Genomic DNA, 12,290 nt, shown 5'->3' on the forward strand with positions numbered 1-12,290 from the left:
TGACTTGGGCCATTAGAGAGTAGCTAATGAGGACACACTCACAGCAGGGGAGGGGCATGATAAGAACTGGGCCAGAGGCAGTTAATGAGGTAAGTTAGATGATTGTCCCAATGAAAAAGTAGTAAGAGCCTGAAACAGTGCTCTTACTATAATAGTGATGGGAATAGAGCCAGAGAGATGGATTTTAATCAGTTAACAAATATTTATTGAAATATAAAAGTACTAGTGTGAATAGAATGAGGTATGTCAAGATTGGTTAAAAAAAATGCATGAAGGGGCACCTGGGTGGCTCAGTAGTTAAGCGCCTTCCTTCAGCTCAGGCCATGATCCCAGGGTCCTGGGTTTGAGCCCAATAGAAGGCTCCCTGCTCAGCGGGAAGCCCGCTTCTTCCTTTCCCACTCCCAGTCCCCCTGCCTGTGTTCCCTCTCTCACTGTGTCTCTGTCAAATAAATAAAATCTTTAAAAAAACGCATGGACTCTAATCCTTCTACCTTTTGGCCCTGCTCTGTGCCCTGGGAGGCTGACCTCTGTGGACTGTGTCTTAAGAGCTCCATTGTCCTGTATTGATTTTGACCAGTGGGGGGAACCAGCCTGAAACCAAAGGAAGGGAAGATGGAATATTTATTTTCTTTTCCATACCCAGATCCTTCCTTAACCTTATCAGGGTTTGGGCAGCAGCTGCATCCCTCTAAGGCCACAGATCTTTTCCAGCCACCTCTAGTCTACATGGCCAGGTCTTATCAGACACTTTTTTTTTTTTTTTTTAGATTTTTTCTTATTTATTTATCTGATAGAGAGACAGAGCACAAGTAGGCAGAGCGACAGGTAGAGGCAGAGGGAGAAGCAGGCTCCCTGCTGAGCAGGGAGCCCGATATGGGGCTCGATCCCAAGACCTGAGCCATGACCTGAGCCAAAGTCAGACGCTTAAGGACTGAGCCACCCAGGTGCCCCTATCAGACACTTCTAACACCATTTCCTCTCTGTGCCACCTCAGGCCAAGTGGTAGTATCTCTCAACTGAGGTTAGAATTTGGGGACTTCATGATTGTTTGTTAGTTCACTTTTTTGTTGTCCAAGCCTATGAAAATTGTTCCATTATTATGTTCAATTTGACCATTTGAGGGAGGCTTTTCTCTCCTCCTGGGAGCCTAACATCTCATTTATCCAAACGTTCTTATAAGAAAAATAGTAAGAGCTATGCAAAGAGAGCTACCATTAGTAGAATGTAGGCTTTAAAATACTCAGTAATAACTGCCACGGAGAGGATACAGTTCATGTAGTTTTTAAAAGATTTTATTTATTTTAGAGAGAGAGTGAGCCTGAGTGGGAAGAGAGGGAGAGGGAGAGGATCTCAAGCAGACCCCTCTCCGACCCCTCAGTTGAGCCTAGAACTGATTCAGGGCTTAATGTCATGACCCTGCGATCATGACCTGAGCCGAAAACAAGAGCCAGATGCTGAACCAACTGAGCCATCCAGGCGCCTCACAGTACATTGTATTTAGTAGAAAATTTTTCAAACAAAGAGAACAGATTCTGAATCTCCTATCTATACCTTCCCTACCCTCTATCTTTAAGGGATCACCTACAACCAGACATTCTAAATTCTGAAGCCCTCAAATCAGCTTCACATTTAATTTCTTTCCATTCACATGAGAATAGCCACTTACCAAATCTGGCCATATTTTCTGTGGCAATGTTAGATTTCATACGAAGCCTCTTATCTTAGTCTTGACTCTGGCTTCCTCTAAACCACAGCTTAGTGAGTCCTAACATTTAAATTACTTTCCATTTGTTTTTTTAGATATTTTGTGTTGTTATTCACAGAAATTTAGGAGCACTCCAGGGTTGGATATACACTTGTAACTAATCTTTAACATTTCCACCTACAATTCAATGTCAATAACCTATCTGTCCTCATCTCTCCCTGATAATTCTGTTTTTGTTAATCCCTTTGAATGAGGTCTCTTTTTAAACTTAACAACCTTTGAATTCATCATCTGAAATTTAGGTGCAATTTCCAATTCTTCACCAGAAATCACCTTCACCCATTCCTCTTTTTTTTTTTAAAGCAGGCTCCACATCCAGCATGGAGCCCATCTTCAAACATTCCTTTTAATACAGTTTTTTAAAAAGATTTATTTATTTACTTGAGTGGGGGAGGGGCAGAAGGAGAATGAGAGAGAAAATCCTCAAGCCAACTCCCCCCTGAGAGCAGAGCCAGAGACAGGAGTCAATCCCAGGACCCTGAAATCATGACCTGAGCTGAAATCAAGAGTCAGATGCTTAACTGACTGAGCCACCCAGGTGTCCCCATGAATACAGTTTTGTACTTAGAATTATAGACTCTAGAATACTTTGGAAAAAATTAATTATAGTTTAGACCAACTATTAACTTTTTACAGTTTTTTCATTTAGCTTGCCCCATTCAGTGTTTTTTTTTTTTTTTTTCAAACAATACCATCGTGTCTGTGCCCACAGGTTGCTGACAAGGGACCCTATGAAGGAGGCTACCTTTGAGGATAAGCATAAGAGGAGGAGGTAGGGCTTTCTGCATGCCAAACAGGGTGTTACCACTAGTAGTTTTAATTCCTGAAGCACTGTTCCAGAAGAAATGAGCCAAAATCGGAGAATCCAGAGAACAATGTAGAAGTCTGGGGGTAAAATTCAAGAATGCATCCTTAAACAGGGACGTGAAGCGCTCTGTGCACAATAAGGAAAATCTCCAGTCCTGTATACTGCCCTATGTGATTTATATACTTAGGGGGAACCATGAAAATGCCATCCCTTCCTCGATTGGCAACCCAGGTGCCTCGTTAGCGCAGTAGGTAGCACGTCAGTCTCATTGGCATCGATTGGCAACCCTAGGAGGACCTTCCACATCAGCACTTCTTCAGATTTGCCCATCAGAAGCCTATGAACTACCAGCCAGAGGACACTGCAAAGGAACCAGAGGAGTCTAGAATGGCCTCGTCATCCCTTCCCTAATGACTGAGGTAAGCAGGCTGTAAAAAGAGGCAGAGTGTTGAACAGCTGTGAAATATTAGAGTCAAGGTCCATTAGGGCTTAACTGAAAAAAAGGCAAACTACTCTTATTTAAAAAAAAAAAAAAAAAAGAACCCAGCATACAAAATAAGAAACCGGAACAGAAGCTACTCTGTGCCTGGGAAACTCAAGGTAGGGAGCCTGCAGCTTGGGGGCACACTGGGCCCATCAGATACAAGGATTAAAGAGGTCATACATCACCAGCCTTGGTGGAGCTCATCGAGACCAGAAGCCAGATATGACTGAGCCTACAGTCTGAACATCCTCAGTGCGTGCTGCTGACGGAAGCTGTGGGAAGCTAGGGATCAACACTCACTATTCAGTGGAGGAACATAGAGTGAATAGAATGAGTATGGGTCAATATTCACTGGTAACCCAAATGGATACTAGCAATTTAACCACAATGCAAACTCCCATTAATTTTTGATGACTTAAAAAAATGCACCCTTACGGGAACTTTTCATTCTTCTCATTTTCACTTGCATTTCATTTTGTCTTTTGGCATATTGAGCTTGGGAATCCCCAAATGTTTCTCTCTGGAAAGAATTTGAGTGGCTCTAGACAGATGGGAAAATGGACCATCTGGTGTTATTACTGCATGCAGTGTAAGTCTAGATAACATACGGGTTACTGGCCAACTGCCCAGATACCACCACCAATTCTCTGGATTTACTGAATTTTTCCAAGAATTACTCTTCAACATGCTAATTTATTTCTAAACAGAATACCATTCTGATTTGCTTGGAGAAGAAAAAAAAAGTAAAAGTATGGGGGAAAAAAGGGCAAAACTTTAAAGTGCAGTATTTATTTTTTACTGCGTGTCACTGACTAGACCTCCAACTTCCCAGAATTATTAAAATCAGCAAGAGTAGGACCTCGAGAAGATCAAACTTTCCAGAAAGATCTCAACACTTTAATCTTGAATGTATGTATCTTTTTTCTTTTTTTTTTTTAAAGATTTTATTTATTTATTTGACAGAGAGAGATCACAAGTAGACAGAGAGGCAGGCAGAGAGAGAGGGAGGGAAGCAGGCTTGCTGCTGAGCAGAGAGCCCGATGCGGGACTCGATCCCAGGACCCTGAGATCATGACCTGAGCCAAAGGCAGCGGCTTAACCCACTGAGCCACCCAGGTGCCCCCTGTATCTTTTTTCTTATTGGATGTATATTTTTTCCAACTAAGGAGATTTTTTTTTTTTTTTGCAGGCTGTCTCAGAGCTATATGAGCAGAACTCCCACTAGAGGCTATACTGTACTAGAGAAAAATTATTTTCTTCTAATTCCGTACCTGATGAGTCCTCAAGGGGTATAAAAAATACAGCCGCAAGTACAACAAAAGAAAAGTCTAATGACTCCAGACACAATGTCACTAATACAACTACTGTTGTCAAGTCATCTTTAAAAAATGCTCATACAGTGACCTCCAGGCATTTTGTGTCTTGAAAGAAACAGGCATTGTGACCCTAATACATTGCTGAAGCTGGCATTTAAGAGATGACCTAAGCAGGATCCCAAATAAAAGACTAACCCAAAGATTTATGGACAGAGATCATAACTTAGAGTGCACTAACTTCACTGAACATCTAATATACAGCTTGACACAGGGCAGTAGTTCAAGCAATAAATGAACAAACTATTTTCTTATCTGATCCTACCTCTCTCCTATCTTTTTTATTCTTTTTTTCTTTTTTTTTCCATTTTATTTATTTTTTCAGCGTAACAGTATTCATTGTTTTTGCACAACACCCAGTGCTCCATGCAAAACGTGCCCTCCCCATTACCCACCACCTGTTCCCCCAACCTCCCACCCCTGACCCTTCAAAACCCTCAGGTTGTTTTTCAGAGTCCATAGTCTCTTATGGTTCGCCTCCCCTTCCAAATTTTTTTCTTTTTATCCCTCTTGTTTAACAGTCTTTTTTAAAAAAATCATTTCTTTGTCTTACTGTTTGTCTTGCAATATATGCTCCTAAATTTCCTGGGTTTGATGATGACTTTTCACTATGCATGCTTTATCTGACCATTTATATTTGGTACATTCATAACACCCCTAGGTAACCTCACCCTGGGCATGGCAAGGTCCCCCAAATACTTTCTTCATATGTTCCCTGCAACTTACTCCCCAACACCTGAAAATCAGTAAGTCAGGAACTACGTGCTCTAGATTCATGGTTCCTAGAGGAGATTTAATTCTTATGACATAACTGAGTCGAGAAGGTAATTTAAGGCTTATTTTCTGAGAATTATTTTTTGTATGACCTAACTCCTCAACTGAGGCTCAACAAACATGACTGAAGCCAACTTTGAAATCCAATGCCATTTATTTATTCCAACTGAATCCTAGAGTAGAAAGTGAGTTGAGAAACCAGCAATTCTTAATGATTAATAGTTTATGTTAGGGCATCTGCTATAGATTAAACGTTTTTTGTTTTTTTTTTTTTAAAGATTTTATTTATTTCTCTGACAGACAGAGATCGCAAGTAGGCAGAGAAGCAGGCAGAGAGAGAGGAGGAAGCAGGCTCCCTGCCGAGCAGAGAGCCCGATGCGGGGCTCGATCCCAGGACCCCGAGACCACGACCGGAGCCGAAGGCAGAGGCTTAACCCACTGAGCCACCCAGACGTTTGTGTCCACCCAAAATTCCTATGTTAAATCCTAAAGCCCAGTGTGATGGTATTAGGAGGTGGGGCCTTTGGGTGGTGAATAGTTCATGGGGGTGGAACCCTCAGGAATGGGTTTAGTGCACTTATAAAAGGGACTCCAGAGAGCTCCTATGCCCCTTTTGACATGTAAGGTTATAGGGAGAAGACAGCCATTTACCAACTAGAAGTGGCTCTCACTAGACACGGAATCTGCATCAAGACACCTTGATCTTAAAAAAAAAAAAAAAAAAAAAAAAGACACCTTGATCTTGTTCTTCCTAGTCTCCAGAACTATGGAAAATAATTCTTTGTTGTTTATAAAACAGCATCCTTATGAGTTTTTACTAATATTTCAGTCTCAATTATCTATGTGTGGGAGTATGATTTATGCTGATATGGTGAGTTGCAGCAATCACAAATCAGATTGGTTTCCTTTGAGCAATTTCCTTAGTCTCGACAGAGGTAAATTTTAAACACTTTTTCAAAAAAAAAAAAAAAAAGGTTGTATCTGGCTATGTGTTGCAAATAACATATAAAGCAGGGGTTGTAGCAATAGATGTTTGATACAGAACTACCTGTTCCCTGAGTCATTTTGAGCAAGGGAAGCTTAGTCAAACCTATCTTTCCCTTAAGATTTAATTGTAAATTTAGGGGTTTTTGTCAGATATGGATGACCTGGTACGTGCTCTACTCCTTTTTTCCCCCCCCATTATCTACTAACCTGAGAAGATCACTAACAGTCTTATATCCATTTCTTTTCCATACAGAAGGCTTTAGTATATATTGTGTGTAATAGAGCTAAGAAAATGACAATTGCCTTCTTTTAAGTGAGTGGGTTTTCCCCATAATGTTTCCATTTTTGGCAAGATTATTCATGTCTTTCACTTTGAACAGTTTGGACCCATACAGTATTTTCTCCACGTTTCACATTCTACACACATGTGAGATTCCAAGCAATTCATTCTGTGGTTTAACTACATGAAGGTGGGTCACAAATGTATTCAAATTGTCAACATACTGAGTAGGAGACTCCACTTGTTGGATGTAGGACACTCAGGATGGTAAAAAAAAAAAAAAACACTGAAGTCACAACTACTCCAGTAAAATATGCTGATTTTCATACATACAACGAGTATTGCCTGAATGGCTATTCAACACAAGACTCTACGCTAAGGGATAACTGTATTACTATGTGTGCTGACAGAGTAATTGTGGGCTTTTTATTTCCTATGAAAGTGTACCGAGAGGCACCTGGGTGGCTCAGTGGTTAAAGCCTCTGCCTTCGGCTCAGGTCATGATTTCAGAGTCCTGGGATCGAGCCTCACATCAGGCTCTCTGCTGGGAGCCTGCTTCCTCCTCTCTCTTTCTGCCTGCCTCTCTGCCTACTTATGCTCTGTCTGTCAAATAAATAAATAAAATCTTTTTTAAAAAAAAGTGTACCGAGAGACTTGTCATCATTATTAGCTACAAAGTGCATAGGTGGGGAGGTAGTTGTGAAACCTACTGTTCTTGTTAAAAAAGCAGGTGAGCCTTTGACTTTATGCACTTACATTTACTGGGGAGATAATATTTGCTTTGGGTAGTAGACAGCTATACTTCATCGTTCTCTGTCTTTTTCTGCCTGAACTCTCCACCTTTAAGTAAATATCAGTGCTAGGAAATACTGGCCTATGTTGATAATGTAGTGTGGTGGGGTGAATTGAGGTTCCTCTTCCTCTCTTAGACACACTGGATTTAGGGATCAGAATGAAGCAACCTGGGCATGATGCCCTTTATTAATAGTTAATCCAAGAAAGTTTATAACACCACCAGGTCAAGGAAAGGAGAAACTCTCTTAATATAAGAAGATAATATTTAGTTAGAAATTAGGTCAAAGTCAAAGTACGTAAGGAAGATGAATTTCTTTTGCAGCCCAGTTGGGAATATTGGAAAGGAAATTGTATCCTACAAGTTGAGACATGAATAATTTCAGACACATTTTAAGGAAAATGAAACAGACTGGAAGCCTTTCCCTGTTCCAAACCCCATTCTTGGGACCAAAGCAAACTTTCACCATTACCCTTTTAGGCAGAATGAGGAGTAACTGGGCAGATGAGACACTGTCTACACTGAATAAAATCAAAGTGCTACATTTCCAAGTCTTAAGGGGCCAAGTTGATTTCCTTAAGCAAAGGGGATAGGACAGAAAATGGGGGCAAGTAAAAGCACAGAAAGCCAACAGGTAAATGAGAGAAGACGGGAAAGAAGACAGAATGAGCACATTGGGAGCATGGAGAATGATCTGGTATAAGCTCAAGAAGGCCTAAGGAATGTGTGTAGAGGACCCTATCCATCTACTCCCATCCTCCATGCATGGCTCACAATGGCCCAGGCAATGTGTTGTCTGTACAGTACTTGGAATGTTCTTAGGCTGCTGCATTCCTTCCCCACCTGCACCACACCCCAACCCATTTCATGTTGGAAGAATCATCTGATTCTAAGTTGTGACTTTCTTAGGGCTTCATTTGGGTCAACATGTATTTTGATTCTGGGAAAAGCAAGCCAGACAGTACTGGAAATAGGCAGAAAGCACCTTTTTTACCCTTCAAGACCATCTTCCTCTATGGTCTGTTAAGCACTCACATTGTGAACTGCAGGACGTAGACCAACACTTCAGGCTATCCCAAAACATCTATTTTACATAATGAGTGTGCTCACTGTTCAAGCTGACAATATATAACAATAAAGAGTATAAAGAGATGACCACCTTTTGCCAACATTTTCTGAAAAATACTACACCCATTTTAGGTATCCAGAAAAAGATCAGCAAGTTAAGTATGAACAAAACCAAATACTGTAAGTGACCAGCTCTTTGCCCAATTCTGGTAGTGTGTGCCGTTCCTACCTCCCCCCCCCACACACACACACAATCACTGCTAGAAGCCGGGTAAGCCTATCAAGCACATGAATGTGAGTATGAGCGAACCAGGGCAAAAACAAATATAATCATCGTCAGTGACAACTCAGTGGAAGAACGCCTTCTCAAAATCTGAACTACAGCATGCACTCTTGATATCAGTAGTGTTCAACCTTGACTGCCCGTTAAATCGCTCAGAACGCACTTAAAAATCTGGATGCTAAGACCACAGCCCACAGCATTAAGTGGGAATCACCGAGGGTTGGGTCCAGTCAGCCATCGGTTTATAAACTCCCCAGGTGATTCCAATGACAGCCAAGTTTGGAGAACCAGGACTCCACACAATAACTTGCAACATTGTTGAGCACTATCCCCTCAGCTTCTCTTACTGAAGTAATTGAGGTCTCTATAACGGACAGAGATCTGACATAATGTAGACCTCCAAAGATGCAAACTCACTGATAAGATATAAATTTGTGGCAGGCTTGATACTTCCCTAAGTCAGATGTTTTAATATGGGCTGTGGTTCTAAGAGCAAATGTTCTTTATCCACAAACTGCTCTCACAGGGCTAGGGGTTCTGATATGATGCGTTCTTCCCACGGTGCCTGTTAGCATATACAGTAAAAGCCCACAGAGGCAGCCTTCATTAGCAGGATGCCAGTGGAGCCGGGGGAAAAAAATCAATGTGGCCCACTTACTGGCAGCATTGAGAAGCATTTGATATTTAATATTCGCTAGAGTGCAATGCTGAAATGTCATTTTCTATTGATTTGCATTCCATGGAAAGGCGGCAGGGAGGCACAGCTGTCCTTTAAAAGCTCTCATAAACCTGTCAATGTGGTTTTCATGCTATTGTGGTATTTAGTGTTGTAACTGGTCTTAGTCATTTTAGATTCCCAGATTCTGATGGGGCAACATATGCCACTTATTACTAGGATAGAAAATAAGAGTTCAGTTCTACTTTTCGAGAATCTGTGTGTTTCTCCTGCAAAACCTTTGTCTTCCAATCCATATTCTGCTGAAATCTGCATAACTCTGAGACACTGAATTATCCCAGGTGCTCACTCTGCCAGAGTGATGTCCCACTGTTCTTTGCTCTTCCTCTCCCTTTTTTACCTCTTATGTATTTCCTCAAGTTAGTGTTAAGAAGAAAGGAAGAAGGAAGATAAAATAGTATAGTTCTTATTGATAGCTCCCTTGAACACTTACTGTATAAAACTTGGTTTAGCACAAAGAACACATTGAGAGAGTCATTATCATATGGATTCACTTACTTGTGGAGCATAAGGAATAACACAGAGGACATTGGGAGATGGAGAAGAGAAGTGAGTTGGGGGAAATTGGAGGGGGAGATGAACCATGAGAGACTGTGGACTCTGAAAAACAAACTGAGGGTTTTGGAGGAGGCCTGGGGATGGGGTGAGCCTGGTGGTGGGTCTTAAGGAGGGCACATATTGCATGGAGCACTGGGTGTGGTTCATAAGCAATGAATTTTGGAACACTGAAAAAAATTAAATTTAATTTTAAAAAATTTTTAAAAAAGAACACTAATAGGTTAGAATTTAAAGGGTGCCCCAAGCTTATAGATTTATATTAAACCTCCCAAATTCTTACAATAATTAGTTTTAAGGAGTGCAAGTTTTAGTTTAGACATAGTTTTCAGGGTCCCTGAGTGGCTCAGTCAGTTGTCAGTTGGATGTCTAATTCTTGGTTTCGTCTCAGTTCATCATCTCTGGGTCATGGGACTGAGTTCCCACATCAGGCTCCCTGCTCAGTAGGAGTCAGCTAGAGATTCTCTCTTTCCCTCTCCCTCTGCACTGCACCTCTCCCACACCGGGCTAGAATTTTTTTTTTTTTAAATCTACTTCTCTTGATATGATTCCAAGTCTTAATAGATTACTGTTTTCAGTTCAGTTTAGAAAACCATCTTTTCATAAAAATGTACACAACTGGGGGCGCCTGGGTGGCTCAGTGGGTTAAGCCTCTGCCTTTGGCTCAGGTCATGATCTCAGGGTCCTGGGATCGAGTCCCGCATCGGGCTCTCTGCTCAGCAGGGAGCCTGCTTCCTCCTCCTCTCTCTCTCTGACTGCCTCTCTGCCTACTTGTGATTTTTCTCTGTCAAATAAATAAATAAAATCTTTAAAAAAATGTACACAACTGGGTCCATTCTCAAAATGAAAATGATGACAAAGTTGTATTTGTAGAAACATTTACTCTTTGATTTGTAAAAGGCTAAAGATGTTACAATTGGGTTACAACTCCAAAGTATAAGTGGTTTTTAATCAGTGCAGGAGAGATTTAGGTCAAAAATCAGAAAATGTTCCCTAAGTCCATGTTCCTGGGTCCACAGAATAAGCTCTTAGAAGTTATACAAGGTGGGTGGATAAAATTTCTTATACAGAACTGCTCACTGAATATCTGGTATTTTTCAAAAATTGACCTAAGCATGAGGATACAATATGTATCCTGGACATTTTCAATATAGAGAGGAAGACGAACACTTCAATAAATCCACTCAGTTGGGAATACAATGGTTGTGCATACAAGGATGCTATGGGACCACAGCAAAGGACATAGCAATGCTTTTCTGAGATTCCAGCAACATCTTCTTTGGGAAAATTATAGTTGAGCTGATATGAAACATAAGGGAGTACACAGGAAAGAAAGGGATGAGGGAACCACAAGGACAGGCCAGAGCATATATAACTATAAATAATGGAAGGAGCCCGACGAGGACTTGACTCTGAGAGAGAAAGTTGGGGAATTGCAGGTGACCAGGCCCAAGGGGCAGCCATGGCCTCAGAAATTAGGCTCAGGGGTCTGATCTTCATTCATCAGAGAAGCCATTGCAGTTCTTCCACTTTGAAAGATTAATCGGCCATCAGCTGAGCGCTAGAATGACCCAAGGGAGGAGAGTTTAGGAGGCGGAGGCAACCAACAGTTAAGCGAGGGCCTAAACGAAGCAACGCAACGGCCTTTGGTGTCGCGACATGTGACAGACTGAATGTATTTAGTAGACTGAGCTCTGCCTGGGGACCAGGTTGTCGGGTTCTGATTCTGACCCAACTGCTGACTGACCTGTTTTAGGTGACGAACTCCCACTTGGGGCCTGATCTGTTCTTTGTAAAATAAGAAACCTCTATCAGCCCTGGTAATCTTCATGGTCCCATCAAGTTGGCAAACACAATGGTTTTTGTGACGATGCTGCAGAGGTTCCACCATGACATGGGGACACATTCTCAGAAGAGTGGTAGAAGTAGGAGGACTAAAGCATCTCGGGAATTGTAAAGGATCACTTATTCTCACTGAATTGCAGCAGCCTGCAGTTTCTGATATCTGCAAGTCTCCTCAGCCTTGACCCTGTTCCTTGATGCTGGTGTCACACTGGGCTGATGCATCTTAGCTCATTCCTTCCCCACAAAGCCCTTCTCTGGTTCCTCCATCTTTATCTGTCCTTGTCCACTGGACTTCAACAAACTTCAAAATGTTCACATGGTAGCAAAAGTGTCATTTTTTTTCACTTCCCAGCACCCAACTCTCTTCCTTAATTTGGAAGAATCCTCATTAATGGGAATCTTTGTGAAAGACAAGTCCCAAACTCCCACTGAAAACACCAAAACAGGAGACTCTCCCTTTCTCTACCACCAGCAAATAACCCAACATAACTTTGTGGTTCGGGAACCTGAATTTTGAGAAATTGTCACAAAGATGAAGA

The sequence above is a fragment of the Meles meles genome, chromosome X, assembly GCF_922984935.1.
Source record: "Meles meles chromosome X, mMelMel3.1 paternal haplotype, whole genome shotgun sequence".
NCBI lineage: Eukaryota > Metazoa > Chordata > Mammalia > Carnivora > Mustelidae > Meles > Meles meles.